At 45.5% G+C, this 22483-nt stretch overlaps 1 long non-coding RNA gene across 1 annotated transcript; it reads right to left on the bottom strand.

The window, feature by feature from the left end:
* Window positions 1-16695: 16695 nt before the first annotated feature.
* LOC141099749 (uncharacterized) lies at window positions 16696-19400 on the bottom strand. Its single transcript, XR_012234517.1, has 2 exons — window positions 19336-19400; window positions 16696-16902 (listed from the first exon to the last, which is right to left on the bottom strand). It is a non-coding gene; the product is annotated as an uncharacterized lncRNA (long non-coding RNA).
* Between the last annotated feature and the right edge of the window lie 3083 nt (window positions 19401-22483).

Below are 22483 nucleotides of genomic sequence, written 5' to 3' on the forward strand. Positions count from 1 at the left end.
AATAATCAAAAAAATGAAAGAGAGTCTCCTCATCACCTGTCCAAATTAAAAAAATGTCGTCCTACCATGTAAGCAGGGTCAGACTGGGGTGTCTGGAGCCCACCAAGGGAATGGACTCTAGGGGCCCACACTACAGCTATATGCAAATTTCTGTCAGTCGTTATCCCTATTATTGTAGCGTATCAGCTGTAAAACAGGCGGCTCTTGCATATCTGTACGCCCCCATAACTGGGATTTATAATTACTGTAGTTTACATTAATGGAGTTCTTTGGTTAAAACAAGTTATCACCGATCCATGGGTTCCACAGGATAGGTGATCGCTTAGGTCCAACCATTAGAAATTACACCGATCAGAAGAATAAGTAAGTTTTATCGTTGATAGGACACTTATCCCCATTTTAAAATGGAGCGGCAGGTGGGATATCTGACCGCAACTCCATTCATTCTCTTTGGGGCTTCAAGAATAAAACAAGTGCAGCCACATAGGACATGAATGGATTAGTGGTCAAGTCAGACGTGTAACGCCAGTCTAATGAGGATTAAAAAGTTCCACATTTTGCTGAATGGGTTTGAGTAGTCAGACCCCCACCAATCAATACATTATCTCTAATCCTGTGGATAGGTGTGATGAAGGAGCAGCCACCATCTTGGATATGGGGCCTAATGCTCGCCTCATGTCTGAGCTTGGCCTGTCCCAGTGACGCCATTTTGGTCTGAGTTCACAAGAATTACAGGCAGCTAACTGCTCCTACCCCCCCAGGGCCTGTAAGCATATTGAAGAAAACAGGATTTAGTGCTCCAATGTTGAATAGCAAGGCCTTTTAGTATGATAATGAGATAAGGCCAAAACAGGACTTCAAAGCTTGAGTAGGAGCCACGCCAGCATGGGGCATGAAGGTGCCTGGGGGCTTCAATTAGAATATACCTGCCAGCTGGACACAGAAATACACATCCATTGTCTCTCCCAGCAACTTCAACTCCATCCTAGGATCATGGATTATGAGCACACTTTTCGAGTTATAGACTCATAAAAAATATCTGCGCGACCCTGAGGAAATTGCGCATCTGGCAGTGTGACTCCTGATTCGGTGAGGGCTCTGGGACCTGAGATAAAGAGATTGGCCCTCCACAGTGACCCAATGAGGCCATGCTTGCTCTCCCCACGACAGGCAAAACAAACCGCATTCACTGGTACCTCTCGTGTCCTGATCTGATCATTCTGGAGGAAGTTACCCCCTTTCTTAGATTTTGGGAATAAGTTCTGCAGGGAGCTAAAGGGTGGAAATTATTAGCCCACCCTCTGACACAGGGGGGAGGAACCCAGCATGCTTAACCTTCGTCAGGCTGCATAATTTTACAACGTTAACAGGCTGCAGAGGTACAATTGTACCTTCATATATACCTCCACTGTGGGAAGACTTTCTCCTTTACTTGGTTTCAGAAACTAAAGTTCATTCAGCTACAAATGCTGTGCTGATATCTATTGGCCAGTGTTGTTACTGCTCACTTATGTTGCTGTCAATTAAGTTGATTCAAACTGGGAGTGGCTTCTACTTCTCTTTCTGCCTCCCTCCTCTCAGTAGCCATTTTGCTGTTCATCTCATTGCTGTGAGCACACACATTTCTAGGCTTGTGAAGTCTTCAATTTCTTGGATGCGAAGGTAGGAAAGCCTCACAGCATCTAACAGCCAGTTATACCTTCATTCGCCTTATGTGGGGACAGAACAGTCAGAAATTGTCTTTGAGCCTGGACTTGGCTTACATATATTTTGTATGAAACTTATCACTATAGGTATGATTTTTATACGAAAAATAGATAATAATTAGTATCTACATATTGTTGTACGATGTTTTACTTATATTCAGCACAAAATAAAGATGGTGACTCTGTTACAATTTTCCTATTGGTCGAAAAAACAGTCGAAGATGGAATGAAAATTCTGAAACCATATATGGTTTACATAATATATAAATGACATTTATAAATAATTATCACTAGAAATAATTTACTTTTTTATCTGCACTTTAGAATTGAGTTTCATTCTACTTGCCTTGTGTTACTGAACTAAATTACGAAGCCAAAATTCATGTACCAAGTCATCATGAGTGATAGTGATGCTGGATCTAGTTTCCGCCATAATCCAAGAAAACGTGAGGTTAGTATCTTTTTGTGAAAAGCCAATAATGTAGTATTGTGTAGTATTTCGGAAAATTATTTATTTTTCATTTTTTCATATTTACAGATTTAGGTCTGACTAAATAATGCGAATGCTAGAAGAATCTGATTCTGAGCATGAGGAAGAACCATATGTTGCATCTGATGATGAAAACTATGTACCACAAGTGGATGTTACTGAAGAAGATTCAGACATTGAACAAGAAATGGTCATAGAGCAGGAAAAAGAATACGACTCAGACGAAAGTGTTGAGGATGAGTCTGTGCCTCAAAGTGCAGGCGACATTTGGACTGCTAAGGATAAAACTCAATTGTGTAGTGATCCACTGCCAAATGCACAAACAAAATCTCTTAATGTCCTATGACAAAGATGTGGCCCTGCAGCAATCAGCAACCTGTATACAGCAAAAGAGATATTCAAGTCAATCATGACTCCCGAGATGTGTGACATCATATTACGAGAAACGAATCGAAAGGCCAAGAGAGTTTGTGATGCTTACAACAACGAACTGGTACAACGTTTTCCTGATTTTTCTGAACGGCCACCACAAAAAACATTCAAGCAATTTACTGAAACTGAACTCATTTGCATTTTTGGGCATACTGATTGCTGCTGGTGTGCACACAGACAACAAAGAGAATCTGGAGGATGTTGATGCTCTGCCTCTTATACGTGCAGCCATGTCTCGTGACCGCTTCAAGATGATACTCAGATTTATCAGATTTGACAACGAAAATACATGTGCAGAACGTGTGCAAACAGATAAAGCTGCACCAATACAGGACATCTGGACAATGCTGAACAGAAATATGAAGAGAGCCTACAAGCCATATAATTGTATCACTGTCGACGAGCAATTATTTCCATTTAGAGGCCTGTTGTGAATTCATTTTCCCCTTCACCATTGAGGTCTGATGAACTCCCTCTTCTGGTGAAGGAAGGTAGTGAGGCTGATTACCAAGCACCTGAGCAGGCTGATGATGACTGGGTGACTGGAATTGCTGACTGGATATAAGGCAGCCGACTCCCTTCTGCCTTGCTGGTGATTTCTCAGAGGGATTCTAGGAGACCAGTCTGATTCCTGCTCCTCAAAAGCTAAGTTTTCTGCTCTGTTTTTGCATTTGTGTTTTTGTTTTGCCTTGTTTTTCTGGATTTCTGCCATCCCCTGCTGGGGTGAGCTGAATTCCTTTTTGCTCTGTCTTCAGAAAATACCTGAGTACTGATATAGTCTTTTTGAAGCCTAGCGTCTTCAGGGCTTTTTTCCCTATCAGTCTGTTGGCTCTTGTTTTGATAGGGTTTTGGCGGATTGCAGACAGCAGCTTTTCTATCCTGTCCTATTTAGTTAGCCTGGGCCCCATCATTTGCTCAGCCTATCTTTCTATCTGTGTGAGTGTTTTTTCATCTTGCTTCACCGTCATTATATGTTGGGGGCTGCCTATTGCTTTGCAGTCTGCTCTGGGGCAGTTTAGATTTCCTTTTCTGTCTTTAGGCTATTTAGTTCTCCGGCTGTGATCGAGGGGTCTAGGGCACCGTAGGAACCCCCCACGGCTACTGCTAGTTGTTGTTGATAGGTTCAGGGGTCTGCAATCCGATAGCTGCCAACTTCTCTGGTTTTCTGTACTTAGCTAGTATTTCTGTTTTTGCTTCCTACGGTGACTCATTCATAACAGAGGCCATACTAAATGTACCCAGTATATACCTTCAAAACCAGCTAAATATGGCATAAAGATTTTCTGGGCTTGTGACTCGTCAAACGCCTACCCATTACAAGGTCAGCTCTACACTGGGAAACCAACTGATGGTCCTCAACAAGTAAACATTGGTGAACGAACAGTATTGGACCTAGTGAGCTCGTATAAAGGCTCTGGAAGAAATGTCACCACCGATAACTTCTTTACAACCATGGAACTAGCTAAGGTATTGAACTCCTGGAACATGACACTAGTTGGTACAGTGAGAAAAAAACAAAAGGTTCCTACATAGCAACATGCAGCCTGCCAAAGAAAGGCCTGTAAACTTGACAAATTTTGCCTACAATCATGATGCAACAGTCTGTTCATATGTACCAAAGAAGAACAAATCAGTCTTGCTTCTATCATCTATGCACATGACGGGAGAAGTTGAAGAGACACTAGCAGCCAAGCCAGAGATAATAAAATACTACAACAAAACAAAAGGCAGAGTTGATGTTATGGATAAAATGTTGGGAGAGTACACTGTGAAACGACGAACATTACGTTGGCCTCTGGCATTTTTCTACAATATGATTGACGTCACTGGGTTTGCATCCTACATCATCTACAGAGAACACAATCCAAGCTTCAGGACAAAGGATCAACGAAGAAAGTTCCTGAAAGATCTCGCAAATCAGCTGTGTATGCCTGCAATTGAAGATCGTAGTACCAACCGAATGATGAGAAACCATTTTCTTCGAGGTGCAGTAGAAATGGTGCTTGGACAATGCATTCTGGTAGCATCGCAAGCAGCAGCTGGCCCTCAAATACCTCATGGTAGTCGTGGACCCTCCCCTGTTGTTGGTAGTTGCTATGTCTGCCGACACCTGAGGCAAAAACAACGTAAGACTAGAAAGTCTTGTGTGGTTTGTGTGAAACCCATTTGCGATGAACACTCGGTAGCAAAGACAACATGCATTACTTGCGAAGAAAATCAATAAAAAAAGTTTCTTACATTTTCTTTTATAATGTAAATGAACAGTTTTTTTTTACTTGTTTATAATAATAAAATAGCATTATCATTAAAAAAAAATTATTCTTTTTTCCTTGCATTATCTTCATTCAACATATATGAGGGTACATTTGTATCTATGCAGCTTGTTATGGATGCAAAAATATCTCGACCCCTTATCTCGGAAGGGGGTGGAAATATTTTATTGAAATTTGGCCAATATATTCTGGACCAAAACTGCAGAGATGTCATGAAATTTCAGCCCTCTACGGCTTTTCGAAAAAAAGTTATTGCAATTTTAAAACGGAATAGGTACAATTGTACCTACTCAGCCGGACGAAGGTTAAGAACTGGGAGCACATGGCAGACAGTCTCACACAGAAGAACCAGATGATGATCTAAGAAGGAACTGGGGACAGACCTGCCAAGGGAGCAGCGGCCTGCACTTTGGGGTCTGTCTGGCAACTAAGATTCTTGTACCTGTGGACTGCAGAGCTCCCAACATCCACATGCAACCTACAACCTGGTAAATTGACCTCCAGCTTAATATCTAAGTCTTGTACCATTATTGTTATATTTTACTCTGACTGCAAATCCACTGTAATTCCGTTGTATAGCTTACTGTATATTTCTGTAATTAGTGCGCCCTTAAGGCAATTAAACCATAAAATTAATCTTGGGCTGATGCTTTTACTCTGATTACGGATCTTAGAATACCCAGCGGCTAACAGGACATCCTCCCTGGTGGCCATTTGCTCTAGGTGCAGTTCCCTTACTGACCTGAGAGACAAAGGGGGGCATCGGAGAGCTGTGCCTGTGTAGTTACGTCACATTGGTGACGTGGGAGGAACCAACCTTTCCTTCACATTGGTGGCAGTGGTGGGATCAGAGTAATAGTGTGTGTGGGACCCCTACTCCCAGACACTAAAGACTACCAGTGGTAACTTTCACTGCTGGGGTCTTAAGGTCAGCCCAGCACTAGACGGTCAGAGTGTAAATATAATAAGTTGTGTGCGAGGTCAGGGTTGCAGTTGTGTCAGTAACCAGAGGTTCCCAAGGTGGCTGAAGGCACCAGAAGTAAGACAAAGGGGGAGGTCAATGCTATGGTCTATGAGGAGGTGGTGGAGAACAATACCAATGAAGGTGAGGGGGAGCTCCACCAGGGCTCCCCAAGGAGCCAGACCCCCGTGTTCAGTCCTGCAGTAGACTGTCCACCACCTGCCCGCCCCAGCCTGTCCAGATCGGAGGCCCTTTTCCAAGCGGCTATGGCACAGCTCGAGGCTGGTAACGACACCGCCCATGACAGACTCCTGGTGGTGGCAGAGAAAGCAGCAGAGCGTGAGCATGCAGAATGTGTGCTGCAGGCTGCAGAACGCCGTGAAGCTGCGGAGCGCCAGCACCGACTGGAGATAGCTCAGCACGGGCTCCCACTGGACACTCCATCCCTACCAGGGACCAAGGCTTCCAAGGTCCGGGCGGAGGACATTCCCCTGCTTGAAAAGGATCGAGACCTGGATTCCTTTCTGCTGGCCTTTGAGAGAACCTGCCTCCAACATCATCTGGTCCTGGATCAGTGGGCAAGGTACCTGACCCCCCATTTGAGGGGTAGGTCCCTGGAAGTTTTAGGGGACTTACCTGCCGGGGAGGAGCAGGACTACAACAGCATCAAGCGGGCCCTGATCCAGCACTACAACCTCACCCCGGAGTCGTACCGCAGGAAGTTCCGGAGCCTTAAGCGGGGCTCAAAGTACTCCTGGACCGACCGCATGCAAGCACTGCTGAGAGCTGCAGTGCACTGGACCTCGGGTCTAGAGCTCACCACCTGCCAGGAGGTCCAGGAACTGTTTGTCATGGAGCAGTTCTTGTGGAACTGCCCAGAGGACCTCCAGCAGTTTCTCCGTGACCGGAAACCAAAGGGGGCTTCTGCTACAGCCGCCATGGCAGACGGGTATGCCAACAACAGGGCGTCTGAACCAAAGAAGCCTGCCAGCAGCACCTGGAGAGGAGGTAAGCCCAATCCTGTCCCCCCAGTCCCCAGAGTGCAAGAGGTGTATCCCCTGCTGCCCTCTCTAGTCCAGGAGCAGAACCCAGATGTCATCATTGCAGCCAGCCGGGACACTTTAAGGCTGCGTGTCCCCTGCGCCAGAAGGGCCCCATCCCTGTCCCAGAAACCGTCCACTGTTTTTTGTGTGGGAGGGGGTGGGGGGAGGTACCTGGACAATTACCAACCCATCACCATCAGCCACTCAGCAGTCATGGGACTGCGGGACACAGGTGCTGAATGAACCCTGGTACATCCTGAGGTGGAGCCCCCTTAAGACTTGGTGCCGGGGAAAACCATTTCCATCTCCGGAATTGGAGGCGTTGAACCAGCGCTGCCCATCGCCAAAGTGTTTTTGGACTGGGGTGCCGGGAGGGGAATGCGGGAGGTGGAAGTAACGCCAAATATTCCTGCCAATGTGTTGCTTGGGACCGATTTGGGGCGGCTAGTGTCTCAGTATGTGGCCACTGAACCCCCAAGTCCGGCTCCCCAAGAATGTCATGACTCTACAGTGAATGCTAATGTTAATGTGTTGAATGTGCTTCCAACAGTGGAGGAGGGAGTGAAACCTGATGGTAAGCCATGCACTGACACTACACACACAGGGCCCACAGTGAGGACAGGTGAGAAGATTGCAGGGGAGAGCTCAGAGGTGGAGGGAGGGGCTGCTATGGGCAGTGTAGGGCCCCTAAGTGAATCCAACCTGCTGAGTCTAGGGCCTCTGCAGAAAGAGGAACAGGCCATAGAGGGAGGGGGCGTCCTGGGAGAGGAGCCACCAGGTAAGACCCCAGGGCAGGAGTTCCCCAAATCCGGGATGTCAGGAGGCCAGGGAAGTCTGCCTGACCTGGCGACATGGTCGGGGGCCGAGGGGAAGCAGGTGCTACCTGTGGTCTCAGCAGTCGTGGCCGCTGTTACCAGGAGTAGGAGCTCCGGAGCCCAAGGAGCCCCGCAGAGGTCCGATGGTTTCCCCCTCTCCGACCAAGTGGCTGCAGAGTCAGACAGCAGCCAGGAGACAGATCCCGGGGAGCTGACAGAGGATGTGGCAGTTTCGTCAATTCTTGCCACATCGAGTCATGGATTTCAGGCAGCATTGGAAGCTAGCGCTAGCCTGAAGTCTCTCAAGGAGCAAGCGGCACAGCCTCCCCTGGAGTCCGACCGCGAGCGAGTGGTTTGGGACCAGGGACGGCTGTACCGGGTAATGGTCCAGCAGGGTTCACCGGAGGCGTGGCCCAGGGACCAACATTCAGTGGTACCCTATCCATTCAGGGCGGAATTGTTGCAGATCGCACATGAGATTCCCATGGCTGGACACCTAGGGATCACTAAAACCAGGGCCAGGCTAGCTCAGCATTTCTACTGGCCGGGAATGAGGACCGAGGTGATTGCCTACTGCCGTTCGTGTGATACCAGTCAGAGGGTGGCAAAGGCGGGGCAGCGCCCCAAAGCCCCACTGGTACCTCTGCCCATCATCGAAGAGCCTTTCTCGAGGGTGGCTGTGGATCTCATTGGACCTCTGTCCACTCCCAGCCACTCTGGAAAATGCTTCATACTAACGGTAGTGGACTATGCAACCCGGTACCCGGATGCGGTAGCTTTGTCATCCATTCGGGCCGACAAAGTGGCCACTGCCTTACTGGAGATTTTCTCCAGAGTGGGATTTCCCCAGGAAATGCTCACCGACCGAGGGACCCAGTTCATATCGCAGCTGATGGAGTCTCTCTGTAAGCAGATACAGGTGCAACATCTAATAGCCAGCCCGTACCACCCAGAGACCAATGGCCTGTGTGAGCGGTTCAGTGGCACCTTAAAGCAGATGCTGAAGATGTTGGTCGACTCCCACGGGAGAGACTGGGAGTGGTATCTCCCACACCTGCTGTTTGCCTACCGGGAGGTCCCACAGGCCTCAACATGGTTCTCCCCCTTTGAGCTCCTGTACGGTCGATGTGTACGGTGGCCCCTTGCTCTGGTGAAGGAAGAAACCCTCCTGTATCTGCTCACCCAAGCCAAGGCGAGTGGATCCATCGAGGATGTGGGGGTTGGCCACCAGCTCTCAGAGGACCAACGTTCTCAGCTGGGGGTCACCCTACATCCCTTTCAGGAGCTGTTCAGCAGCCTGCCCGGAAGGACTGAGACTGCCATCCATGACGTGGACACCAGCAATCACCCCCCAATCCGACGTTCAGCATATCGGGTCTCTCTTGAGGTGCAGCAGCACATGCGCCAAGAGATAGACGAGATGCTGAAGCTGGGGGTGATCCAAGCATCAAACAGCGCTTGGGCTTCACCTGTAGTCCTCGTCCCTAAAAAGGACCGAACTACGCTGTTCTGCGTGGACTACCGGGGGGCTCAAAGCTGTGATGGTCACCGATGCGTATCCAATGCCACACATCGATGACCTGCTCGATCAGCTGGCCAGGGCCAAGTACCTGACCATCATGGATCTGAGCAGGGGGTATTGGCAGATTCCCCTGACCCCTGGGGCATGGGAACGCTCTGCCTTTATCACCCCATTCGGACTGTACGAGTCCACGGTGATACCATTCGGCATGAAGAATGCCCCTGCCACTTTTCAGAGGATGGTCAACACGCTGCTCGAGGGACTGGAAGGGTATGCGACCGCGTTCCTGGATGACATTGCCATCTTCAGTCCCACCTGGGAGGATCACCTAGAGCACCTGGCGCAGGTGCTCAGGCGGATCCAGCAAGCAGGCTTGACCATGTCGTAGCTGTTTTCGTTCTGACCAAAGTCAGTTCTGCCAGATCACCAGTGAGTCCAAATTGTGAGGTTTTTCGCCCTTCTGATGACAAGCGCTTGGAGACAAAGGACTCGACACACAAGCCGTGGTCAAATCAGTTTATCTGACGTAATGAAATACAAGGCATGTTTTTATACCATTTACAGCAATATATGACTCTATGGAGCTCATTTGGCCCCCACCATCACCTCAGGGTCGTACCTTGTTTACAATGTACCCAGAACACCTTGTTGAGAACACATATAACAAGTATAGTTTCCTTGAAGACAGAGACTACTAGTCTACATAAGAATAACACATAGCAATAATAGGCAAAAGGCAAATGTCTTAAAGGCAATTAAAGGGATATAAAGCAAACCATTAACTCTTCTATATCAATTTCCCCCTTTTGTAAATGGTATAACCTTTGCCAGGGTCAGCTGATGTCCATAAAGGAGCTACTGTCTCATGGGTCTAGTACCCACAAGGGGGCTTCCTACCTGCTTCGCCCATCCACCCTCAGTGTGGACACTCACTTTTCCCATCAGCAATTGCCACCTGGGGTCTATGATACAATACAGAAGATTCAGCCTTAGATTCTTTTTTCACACATACATTATTCAGTAGCTTAAGTAATACATATATTAGCGCTTTTACAGCTACATAAAGCAATAAGCAAAACAACAAAATTTGCATGCAAGTCTGTACAATGCCAAAAATCCATCCTGCTAAGCTATTAAACCAATTTGCTGGATTTAGGAAAGAGAATGTGTTACCCCACCAGGAGTCTCTGTTTGCACTGTGTTGCTTTAACCATTGGTCTCTAAGTTCACCTATTTTGTCTATACTGGCCCTGATCTGGAGATTGCCAGCAGGGTCGATATAATTACAACAGGTGGGACCAATTATCTGACACATTCCTCCTTCTTTTGCTGTCAGGTAATCTAGTACTTATAGTATGTTGGTTAGTAACTGTGATTAATTGTCTCTGTATTGTATTAGTTTCATTAAGAACTTAAAGAATCTGGAAAATCTGATCGTCCAGGTAGTCAGTAGCTTCTACTAATTTATCCCACATTTGTGTTGTGAAGGGATATATTAGCATACTACTGAATATTTTATTTGTTATCCCCATTTCTACTAGATGCGGCCTACCATTTGGCCGGGGCTTATTATCTGCAGCCCCTCTATACAAAGTATGAATTGGAACTGCTGCTGTGTCTATTTTACTATGAGGAACTATGAAAGTGGCTGGTGTCAGTTTAGCAAGAGTGCAAACCCCTCTTATGTCTGGGCTCACCCACCTGTAGGCACGATGTCCGCAAACCAAGAATACTCTGTCAGGGAGAACACAAGCGTGACCAGGGGTCTGTATACATTGGTATAAACTCAAAAGTCCTGACATAGGCTTATGGGCACACCAAGTATTATTCATTTGTTTCCCACTTATACCAGATGTACATTTACCCCTTTCTTTCCTTATTGTTTTACCCGTAGATGCTCTACAGCCTTCAACACCATCTTGGTACACTGTCTCATTAACCTGTGTTTGATCATGAGTGTATATGCGGAAGCAATTATTGTCCTCACCACAGGTGTTTGCTCCTGTGTGTTGAAGACTGAACCACAGTCCATCATTGGGAATGGGTATCTGAGTGAGGGATTTCAGTCCTCCTCCTGGCCACCATATTTCCGATATCTGAATCATATTCCCGCCACCACATTTGTACCTTAGGCCGTGTTATATTAAACTGAAACCAGGGATTAGTGGCCCATCCGATTATAGCCAATGAGGCAGATATATGACGGGTCACATCTTTTCCCCAAAACCTAGATTGAGTCCAAGTCTCATGGTGTATGCAGTTTGGGGTTAATACCTCCCATGGCTCCAGAGGTAAGGCTAAATACCGCATGGTCCTTGCAGATACTTGGCTGTGTGTACAAATCCAACAGTCTTTCGGTTTCTGTCCTTCCATGTCCTTTATAAGAAGAGCATGATACCAAATACGTTTGTTGTCCCAGTCAGCATTTAAGAGTTTGTCCTGTGTCTTTGCAGTGCGCAGTAACCCTGTCACTGCCAGCAAGGTGTTGAGTAGAACAGTCATTCTGCTGGTGAAAGGACCTTCTTGCAGTGACTGGCGTGGATCCAGGTGGGCTTTCCCTCAAGTTTTACTGAGGTGGATGTGGTCAGCTGGACTTGGAAGGGGCCGTCAAATCGTGGGTCCAGGCTCCTCACGTGTCTGCGTATAACCACCCAATCACCTGGATTCAGCTGATGCACATCTGCACTGGCATTAGGATCTGGAATGGATGAGAACACATGTTTATGCACCACATTAAGTCTTTCCTGCAAGGCCTAGACGTAGGCTGTCATAGACCTGTGTTGCATGTGCAGCACCTGTGGGAAGTACAGACCAGTCTTTGGTGCACTACCAAACAGGACTTCAAAGGGAGACAAGCCTGTCTTTCTATTTGGAGTGTGTCTGACTGAAAAGAGTGCAAGAGGCAAGCACTCTACCCAGCTCTTTCCTGTGTCTGCCATGGCCTTTTGAATTTTCAGTTTAAGTGTCCCATTTAGTCTTTCTACCTTCCCACTACTTTGTGGCCTATATGGTGTATGAAATTCTTGCTGTACACCCAGGGCCTGCATGACTTCCCTCATTATTTCTCCAGTGAAGTCTGTACCCCTATCTCTTTCTATGGTTTCTGGGACACCGTACCTGCAGATCAGTTCTTTCATCAGTTTGTCTGCAGTTGTTTTAGCAGTTGCACATTTTACCGGATAGGCCTCTGGCCAACCAGAGAAGAGATCTACACATACTAGGACATTTGCATACACTCCTACCTTCGGTAGCTGTATGTAATCAATCTGCAGTCTCTGAAGCGGGTAGAGAGGCCTAGGTGTCGCTTTCTTAGGGACTTTTACTGTTTTACCTGGGTTGTGCTGTGCACAGATGAGGCATGATTGTACAAGTTTCGCGGCTGTGTAACTGAAACCAGGAGCGATCCAGAAGGCATCCACCATGGCACACATGTGACTTTTGGAGGCGTGAGTGGGGCCATGTGTTGATTGCGCAATAATCGGGAACAGGGACTTCAGTAGGCACAACTTATCCTTATTCTCCCATACTCCATTTGAGTTCAGCTCAGCTCCCAGTCTCCCCCTGTGTTCCTTCTCTGTTTGGGCAGCCTGTTGCTGGAGAGATTTCAGGACATCTAGGCTCAGTGTGGCTGGAATATGCTGACTCCCCGCCACCGTCCACTGCTTCCTAGGCCGCCTGGCTGCTACTTTAGCAGCCTCATCCACCCTTCTGTTGCCCTCTACCTCCACGGAGTCACCTTTTGCGCGTGCTTTTACCTTGACAATGCCAACCTGGACTGGTAACATCAATGCCTCCATCAATTGTTTCACCAGCTCTGCATTTTTAATGGGCTTACCGGCTGATGTAATGAACGCTCTGCTTCTCCAGATAGGGCCATAATCATGGGCTATTCCCCATGCATAATTTGAATCAGTGTAAATATTAGCGACTTTACCTGCATCGGCTCTACACGCCTCATTGAGTGCCTTCAACTCTGCCTCCTGCGCCTTCATGTGAGGAGGGAGTGGTTTAGCTCGGATTACCTCATGTGAGGATACTACTGCATATCCAGTGTAGAATCGTCCATCCTGGTGGTATCTGGAGCTATCTACAAAAAACTCAAAATCTGCATTAGGAACAGGTTTTTCATGAACATGTGCAAACCCAACTGTCTCCTGACTCATCAGTTCTATGCAGTCATGTTCATGCGTCATGTCAAAGTATTCTTCCTCACTCGCTAATACGGTCACCAATTCCCCCTTTTCTGAATCCACAGGCAGGAGGGTGGCTGGATTCAGAACATTACACCTTTTGAGGGTGACATACTCAGGAATTAGTGGAGCACACTCAAGTCGGAGCTGTCTGGCCATAGACAAATGTTTTGGATGAACTTGTACGAGTATGGCATGGATGTCATGTGGGGAATAGATTGTCAAAGGAAACGTCAGTGTGATCTCACATGCCTTTCCTAGTAGTAGTGCAGCTGCTCCTACCGCACGGACACACGTAGGTGACCCTCGAATCACTGGGTCTAATTGTGCAGAGTAGTAAGCTGTTGGTTTCTGTTTCCCCCCATGTTGTTGTGTCAGTACTGCAGTAGCATGTCCTCCCTGCTCTGTGCAAAACAAGAAAAATGGCAGGTCATAATTTGGAATGCCTAAGGCCGGGGCTGACACAATGAGCAGTTTGAGAGAATGGAAGGAATCAATTGCTTCTTGAGTAAGGTCATACGGGTCTGATGGAAAGCAGTCATAAAGTGGTTGCATCATTTGTGAAGCAGACCTTATCCAAGGCCTGCAGTAGGTCACTAAGCCTAGGAAGGTGCGTAGATGCTGATGTGACCTGGGTAGAGGGAGATTTTGAATTGCCTGTTTTCTGTCTTCAGTCAGGTGTCTCGTACCTTCGGCAATACAATGTCCTAAAAATGTCACCTTTTGTTTGCAATACTGTAATTTGTCACGTGAGACCTTGCTACCCTTTTCTGCTAAAAAACATAGCAAGGAAACTGTAGCTTCCTTGCAGGACGTCTGGTCCGGGCAGCAGAGCAAAGGGTCATCCACGTACTGCAAAAGTACTACCTGTGGATGAGGTGGTTGCCATTGCTGAAGGACCCCTGCCATTGCTGTTGAATAGATGGTAGGGGAGTTTTTTCTTCCTTGTGGGAGGACTGTCCAACAATATTGTTTACCTTCATAAGTAAAGGAAAAAAGATACCGACAGTCAGGGTGCAGGGGTACAGAGAAAAATGCATTCGCCAAATCAATGACTGTGAAACATGTTGCCATTGCTGGGATCTGTGACAGTATTGTGTGTGGGTTAGGGACAATGGACGTCACACTTTCTGTAACATCATTAAAAGCCCTTAAGTCATGAACCATGCGGTAAGTGTCAGGGGAACCCTTTGGTCCTTTTTTCTTAATGGGGTACAAAGGGGTATTGCAGGGGGAAGATTTTTGCACCAAAACCCCTGCCTTAACATACTCTTCAATATCTCTGCTCAGGGCCATTGATTTGGCTAGGCTCAAGGGGTATTGCTTTAAACAAGGAGGAGTGGTTCCTTTTTTCAATTTAATCATGACAGGGGGAATGGGCAGCCGACCCACATCAGTTTTTCCCCTTGCCCAAACAGTGTCTGGCACCTGTCCCATTTCCTCATCCTCAGGCATTTTGGTGTCAGGTGTTAGTTTCACAGCTTTTGTCATATATGCCATTGCCGCAATCTTACACAAGTGTTTATCTGAGAGGGGACTTGTGACGGTAATACCCTCAGGAGAGTACTGTATGGTGGCCTGGATCGCACTCAGCACATCTGCTCTCAGTAAATTCATAGGGGTATTGTCACTAACAATAAGTTTTGTAAGCACCTCTTGGCTATCTCGTAATTTTAGTCTTATTTGTTTAGTCATAGAGGCTTCTGTCACTTGCCCCTCTACCCCCACACATTCCACAATCTCATTAGTAATCATGTCTGGCATTATCAAGTCCCTGTGTACCACAGTCCCGGCTGCCCCAGTGTCAATCAAAAATTCTGCCTCTTTCCCTCCTGGCATTGTTATGGTGGTCATCAAGGCAGGACCAGGTCCGGAGGGGACAAGAACAGGGTACGCATTTGTCACAGGGTTGCCAGTTTCCTAGTCTGTATGCGAAGGAGGTGGAAGATTGGTCTGCTTACTCTCCATTACAGGGTTTTTGCAATGGCTGGCATAGTGCCCATTCTCACCACAATTCCAGCACCTCACTATTTCTATGTCCTTAGGTCCCTTGCTGCGTCTCCACTGTTTTCCTTGTGTTCCAGCATACATGACAGGTCGTCTTATTGTCCTAGAAAGAACACCGTGAGCACAACTCAAGATGGTGCTAAGGTTAGGTTCCCAAACCGTTAAAGCAACAAATATGAACCTAGCACTCAACTTAAAGGTATTTGTAAGGCGGTTTATTGTAGTACACGAAAAAAGACGTTTCGGTCAATGTGACCTTCTTCAGTTACTACAAGGGTAAATATAATTACAAAACAAAACGTCATATAAAACAGAAAAAATAACAAAGGAAAAAAAGGGAAAAAACAAAGGAAAACAGAAGTATATACAAACAATAGTCAAAATTGTCATACAAAAATAGGATAAATTGGTCGCAGATAACGCCAGGTATCCCACACTGCACATAGCACGCCAAATAATTTAAAAAGAGCCATAGAAAATATATAGCAGCAATCCATAAGAATGTCAAACATACCGTGTGGTATATAGATTGTGTAGAGCTTATAGGCATCTATCAGAAAGGACGATGATGCTTTAGGCATCTAAAAAACAAGATACGGTGAAATGGAGCGTATGATAGTAGTAGTGAATCATGTAGCAGGAAGAAAAAAAAAAAAATATAATTGTACTTACTGAGGAGAATGATCTCTCTAAGGTAATGAGCTGTGGAGGATATAGCAAGGGGGAGCATTATTGCAATGTGTGCATAAATAGTATCACCTCCCCTGTTGATAGGTACATATCAGCACTAAGTATTTACCTTGTCAGTATATAGGAGAGGGGCAAACGTGCCTCCAGATGCGGTGTCCACCAGCCATCTGATCCTGCATGCAGACATGCAGGTTTAAAAAGGGGAGGGGGAGGGATATTTAGTGGTGGGCGGCCAATGGGAGCTGTAAGCTCCAGTAAACAGGAAGTGACTAACAGGAAGAATATGGCTGTGGGATCCACAGTACAGGGAGCTTGCTTTCCACCAGAGGAAAGACATAGTAACAGCTCAAAATGTGGAGAAACACATGCTAATGATAGCGGTTATGTGTGGGGATGCTATATATTGTTGGTAGGGAGATTGGAATTCAGAATTCAAGAGATAGAAATTAACATATAAATGACCATAGCCTGGTCAGGAGAAAACATTGAAGGGGGTGGGAGTGAGCAGACAATGGTCCCTGGGTGTCGGGATTATGCTAATTGAGACACTGTGCAGAGGTCCAGAGAAATATACTAAATAACTTTATTGTGATAATTCATACAAAGGCAGTATATTCAAGGAGAACTATAGAGAGAGAGGCAAAAGAAGCTGAGATCGATAGTATTTGTGCTGTGCAGACTTGTGGGAGAGAAATAACGCTATATAATCCCAAATAGATAGAAATGGGCTTGTAGCAGTGGCGTCCAATTCCAACACATTAATATAATCGACTCTGTGAGAGAGAGAGGAATACGTTAGTATATTATGGCATCAAGACGGCTCCTAGAAAAACGAATATACATAAAAGTAGCATAATAAACAGGTCGGAAAAAAAAAAAAAAAAAAACATTACATACACTGAGTGTTGACTCTAATTTTGTAAGGGGCTTATGTGAGATGTAGTTTTTTACAAAAATGCTGATATTTCGTAATCCCTATTTAACCCTCTCGGGCTCATAGTTTCGAGGGTATGGATCCAAAATGCCTCTCGTTTTTTGAGGTGAAGGATCCTGTTACCACCCCGTCGGGGAGGTGACACTTGTTCTATTACCTGAAATCGAAGTTGTGAGATGTTATGACCCTGGGTAATGAAGTGGTGGGGAATGGGAAGAAGAAGATTTTTGCACCTAATTGTTGATTTGTGCTTTGATATTCGATCTCGTATGGGTTGTGAAGTTTCCCCTACATATAAGAGACCACAGGGACATTTAATGAGATATATCACATAAGCAGAATCACATGTAAAGAAATTGGAGATTTTAAATTCTTTGCCAGAATGGGGGTGTACAAATTTATCTCCCTTGAGAACATTGTTACATTGCACACAATGTAGGCATGGGAAAGTTCCCATTTTAGGTTTATGTAGAAAACGCTGTTTGTGAATAGTGGATTTAGGGCCAATGTCTGCTTTGACCAGGGAGTCCTTCAGATTGGGTGCTCGTTTAAAGCAGGGGAGAAACGGTTTTTGAAATTCTCGAACATCAGGATGAGCTGTGGAAAGTAAATGCCAATTTTTACGAATGGACTTGTGGATAATATAGGCAAAGGGGTGGAACGTATGTACAAACGGAATGCGGTTTGTTATTCCCTCGTGTGATCGTGTGGGGGTATCTCTTGATGCTTCTAGTAAAGAGGGGGATATCCTCTTTCTACAAATTTGTTGGTCATCTCATCCAGGTGTAGAGTTCTAGTATCAGTGTTGGTAACAATACGTTTCACTCTTTGATATTGTGATTTAGGTATTGCCCGTTTGGTGGAGGGAGGATGGAGACTTTCAAAATGGAGGAGGCTGTTCCGGTCTGTACTTTTAATATACAGGTCAGTGGATAGGAAGCCATTGGGATCCTTAATGACCATGGTGTCCAAAAAATTCATGCGCCAAAGATCGTGTCCTATGGTGAATTGGATACCGGGCCAGGATGAATTCAGGATGTCAAAAAAAGAGAGCAAGGACTCCAATGAGCCGCCCCATATGCAAAAGACATCATCGATATAGCGCTTCCATATGATGGCGTAGTTGCGGAACTGGTCGTTTTTATAGATGATGCTTTCCTCGAAATCTGCCATATAGGCATTTGCATATGGGGGCGCTACATTGGAGCCCATTGCGGTCCCACGTACCTGTAGGTAGAAGTCGTCTTGGAAGAGAAAAAAATTAGAAGTGAGTACCAAGTGGAGAAGATCAATACATAGGTGTATTTGATCAACATCCATTCCTGTGGAAGTGAGTAATCGGGCTGTAGAATTAATACCATCAGAGTGGGGAATCGAAGTGTAAAGATCCTTTACATCTAGTGTTACTAGTAGTGCCTCCTGTGGGACTTTTTGGAGATGTTGGATATCTGATAGAAAGGCCCCTGTGTCCAGAATAAAGGACTTAGACTTCTGAATCAAAGGTGTTTTTCTAAAAATACTGCCAGGGGTGACAGAATCGAATCTGTGGACGCCACAATCGGTCTACCAGGTGGTTTCTCCAGATTTTTATGGACTTTTGGGAGAGTGTAAAAAACAGGAGTGATGGGGTTTTTATTACTGAGAAAATCACAAGTTTTCTGATCGAGAACCCCCAGATCCGAGTATTTCTGGAGGATGGTATTAATTTGGCGGCTAATATCAAAGGTGGGATCACGCGGCAGCGTATGGTAAATTGAAGTGTCATTCAATTGTCGCATGATTTTGGACAAATACATGGATTTATCCATGATTACTAGGGCCCCACCCTTGTCAGCCGGTTTTATGACTATGGAGTTGTCCTCCTGTAAGGACTGAAAGGCATGTCGTTCCTCAATTGTAAGGTTGGAAGGATAAAACAAAGTACCCCTATCAATATCATTTCTTAATGATTGGAATGAGTTCTGTACAAAATTGATGAATGTTTCAACTGCATGTGAGGCATGTGGGGGCCGGAACAAACTTTTATTACGTAGGCCAAAGCTTTGGGAAGACAAAAGTTTAGGGTTGGTTGCCAATGGGGGATCATTATTATCAGGTATCGTTGAGAAATGAACCTTAAGTCTTATAAGACGGAAAAACCATTGGAGGTCCATATCTAAGTCAAAAGTGCGACATCTGTAAGATGGGCAGAATGAGAGACCCTTTTGTAGGACGGCATATTCTGTGATACTCAGGGTTCTTGAGGAGATGTTGATCACCAGATTGTCCATACCTTGGATCGGGTGATTCGACCTTGGTCCTGGTCCCTTCTTGTGTCTCTGTCCCCGCCTTGTCTTCTTCTGTAGTTGTAACGCCAGCGTGAACCTAAAAAAGGAGCTGAAGCAGAAGCGGTTAGTCCTTGTTCCTGGTCTGAACCGGAGGTGGAATAATCTGTCGATAATTGATGGCTTGGTCTGGTATTTGTGGATCTTGAGCTGTCCTGCCATCTGTAGACCCGGTTGAATTTATAGTCCTCTGCGTCCCTGGCGAATTTGTTCCTCTTCCTAGTTTCGATATCCCGTTTATGGCGGTCAATACGTACTTGAATCTCAGCCTTTAGAGAACTTAGTTCGTCTGGTGTACCAGTTGCTGATAATTGGGTTTCGATGACCTTCACACGTTCAGAGCTGGTTATAACCGCCTTCTGGAGGTATTCAACTGTGAGAGTTATTAGGTCGAGAGAACACTTGTTAAGGATTTGTTCAAATTTAGCACAAAAGTCAGGAGATTCCCGAAAAAGTGTAGGTCGCAGAGGAACCCGGAGACCTCTAGGAATCCGTTGGACCCGTAAATACTCAGACAAAGTAGCACAATGCAATTCTGAATTGGTAAGAAATCTTAATTCCCGTTCCAAGTCCCTACCACGGGTTTCACGTGGGGGAATTTGTAAGAAATCACTGGGGATTTTGGATTGTGCAAGGATACTGGCGGTTTCCTCTGCGTTGTAGGAGAAAGTAGTCATGACCATAAAGTGTGCAATCACGTATGGGGAGACACGTATAGAAAGAACACCGTGAGCACAACTCAAGATGGTGCTAAGGTTAGGTTCCCAAACCGTTAAAGCAACAAATATGAACCTAGCACTCAACTTAAAGGTATTTGTAAGACTGTTTATTGTAGTACACGAAAAAAGACGTTTCGGTCAATGTGACCTTCTTCAGTTACTACAAGGGTAAATATAATTACAAAACAAAATGTCATATAAAACAGAAAAAAATAACAAAGGAAAAAAAGGGAAAAAAACAAAGGAAAACAGGAAATTAACATATAAATGACCATAGCCTGGTCAGGAGAAAACATTGAAGGGGGTGGGAGTGCCTTGCTATATCCTCCACAGCTCATTACCTTAGAGAGTTCATTCTCCTCAGTAAGTACAATTATTTATTTATTTATTTTTTTCTTCCTGCTACATGATTCACTACTACTATCATACGCTCCATTTCACCGTATCTTGTTTTTTAGATGCCTAAAGCATCATCGTCCTTTCTGATAGATGCCTATAAGCTCTACACAATCTATATACCACACGGTATGTTTGACATTCTTATGGATTGCTGCTATATATTTTCTATGGCTCTTTTTAAATTATTTGGCGTGCTATGGGCAGTGTGGGATACCTGGCATTATCTGCGACCAATTTATCCTATTTTTGTATGACCATTTTGACTATTGTTTGTATATACTTCTGTTTTCCTTTGTTTTTTTCCCTTTTTTTCCTTTGTTATTTTTTTCTGTTTTATATGACGTTTTGTTTTGTAATTATATTTACCCTTGTAGTAACTGAAGAAGGTCACATTGACCGAAACGTCTTTTTTCGTGTACTACAATAAACCGCCTTACAAATACCTTTAAGTTGAGTGCTAGGTTCATATTTGTTGTCTTATTGTCCTAGTCTGTTCAACTCCTTTAGCCACCTTTAGGAGATCTGTTGGATCTACATTTCTCCATTCAGGTCTAGCTGTTTGTACTGCGTCTCGTAAGCCTTTGCTCATACCGTCAATGAATGCATTTACCAGTATCTTAACGTCAAGTGGGCTTATTGGACTGTACCACATGTCGGCCCATTTCAGCTGTAACCGTCCAAAGTACATCTCCACACTCTCTCCTTTTTGCTGTGTCACATCAGTCAGGAGAACGGACTGCTCTGATTGTTTCACTATAGACCATTGTTTTAGTGATTCACAGTATGTCTCCCCGGTCCGTGCAGATTTATCATCCATGCCCAGAGCTTGATCCTTTGTCATATCTGTATGTGTTTTAATTATGTGTCCTAGTACGTCACCTGCCTTTGAACACACCAAGCTCTATAGGTCTGCCCAGGTACACTTATATGCCCGCTGTATTTCCTTTATTTGTTTATAAAATGGGAATGGTTGGTTTTCAGGGTTAGGCAACTGTTTTAACATAGCCAGCTGATCAGAGGGGCTCCAGGGATAATACTCCTGGATCTGTCTTATTCTAGTCACCCTTTTCGGTCTCGCTGTAGGTACTTGTCTTGTCATGGGTCTGGTCGTGGAGGTCACTGGATGATCGGTGGGCGTGACATGCTGCTCCCTAGCTTCCTCTTCCTTAGGCCCACAGCTAGCTTCTTCCCCAAAAGTCAATGCTCTCTCTAGTGTCAGCTTCCTCTGTCACTACATGTGATCTTGTCCGGACAGGATGCAGTGCAATTTGCTTAGGTCGGGTTGCAGTACAGGTCATACAAGTGCTTCTCCAGCCTAAGTTTGGCTGACCACAGTGTTTACAAGTCCAACTGTCTTGTCTTAGTCTCTGTTTATGCAGAGGTGGGGCGCTAGCAGTCATAGATCTTTGTGTATCGAAACAGTCATAATACACCCTACTTCCTACTGTATTCTCTTTACATCCATACTGTTGTATTTCGTCTGCCACACGACACCATTTATTCACTTGTTGCTCTTTCTTTTTGTCTTTTATCCACCCCCTATTCTCCTCTCTGAAACTGTGCCATTTCTGTACATCCAAACATCCACACTCTGGCATTTTCGCCTTTTTAAATATTGGTCCCACATCTTTCACAGCTTCCTTTCCTTCTCTGTCTTTCACAATCTGCATATCTGTCTTGGATCCCATTGGGGGCACCGACCGTACACAGAAAAAGTTGCCCATGGCTTCAACCTTTTTCTCCCGACAGCTCACCTTTATTCTGAAATGCCCTTCTAGTGTGCCTAACCTTATCTATGGGCGGCCACACGTAGCAAGTCAGAGCGAGCCTGCCAAGGTGTAGCGGGAAGGCTCCTTGCCTCTCACCCGGTAGACCTACAGGATGTAGCGGGAAGGCTCTCTGCCTCTCACACGTTAGGTCATCTGGCTAGAATAGGAATAGGCCTTCATCCTTCCAGCCCAGCTCCATGGATTGTTGT

Source organism: Dendrobates tinctorius, unplaced genomic scaffold (assembly GCF_039654945.1).
Source record: "Dendrobates tinctorius isolate UK_male_01 unplaced genomic scaffold, ASM3965494v1 ptg000102l, whole genome shotgun sequence".
Taxonomy (NCBI): Eukaryota; Metazoa; Chordata; class Amphibia; order Anura; family Dendrobatidae; genus Dendrobates; species Dendrobates tinctorius.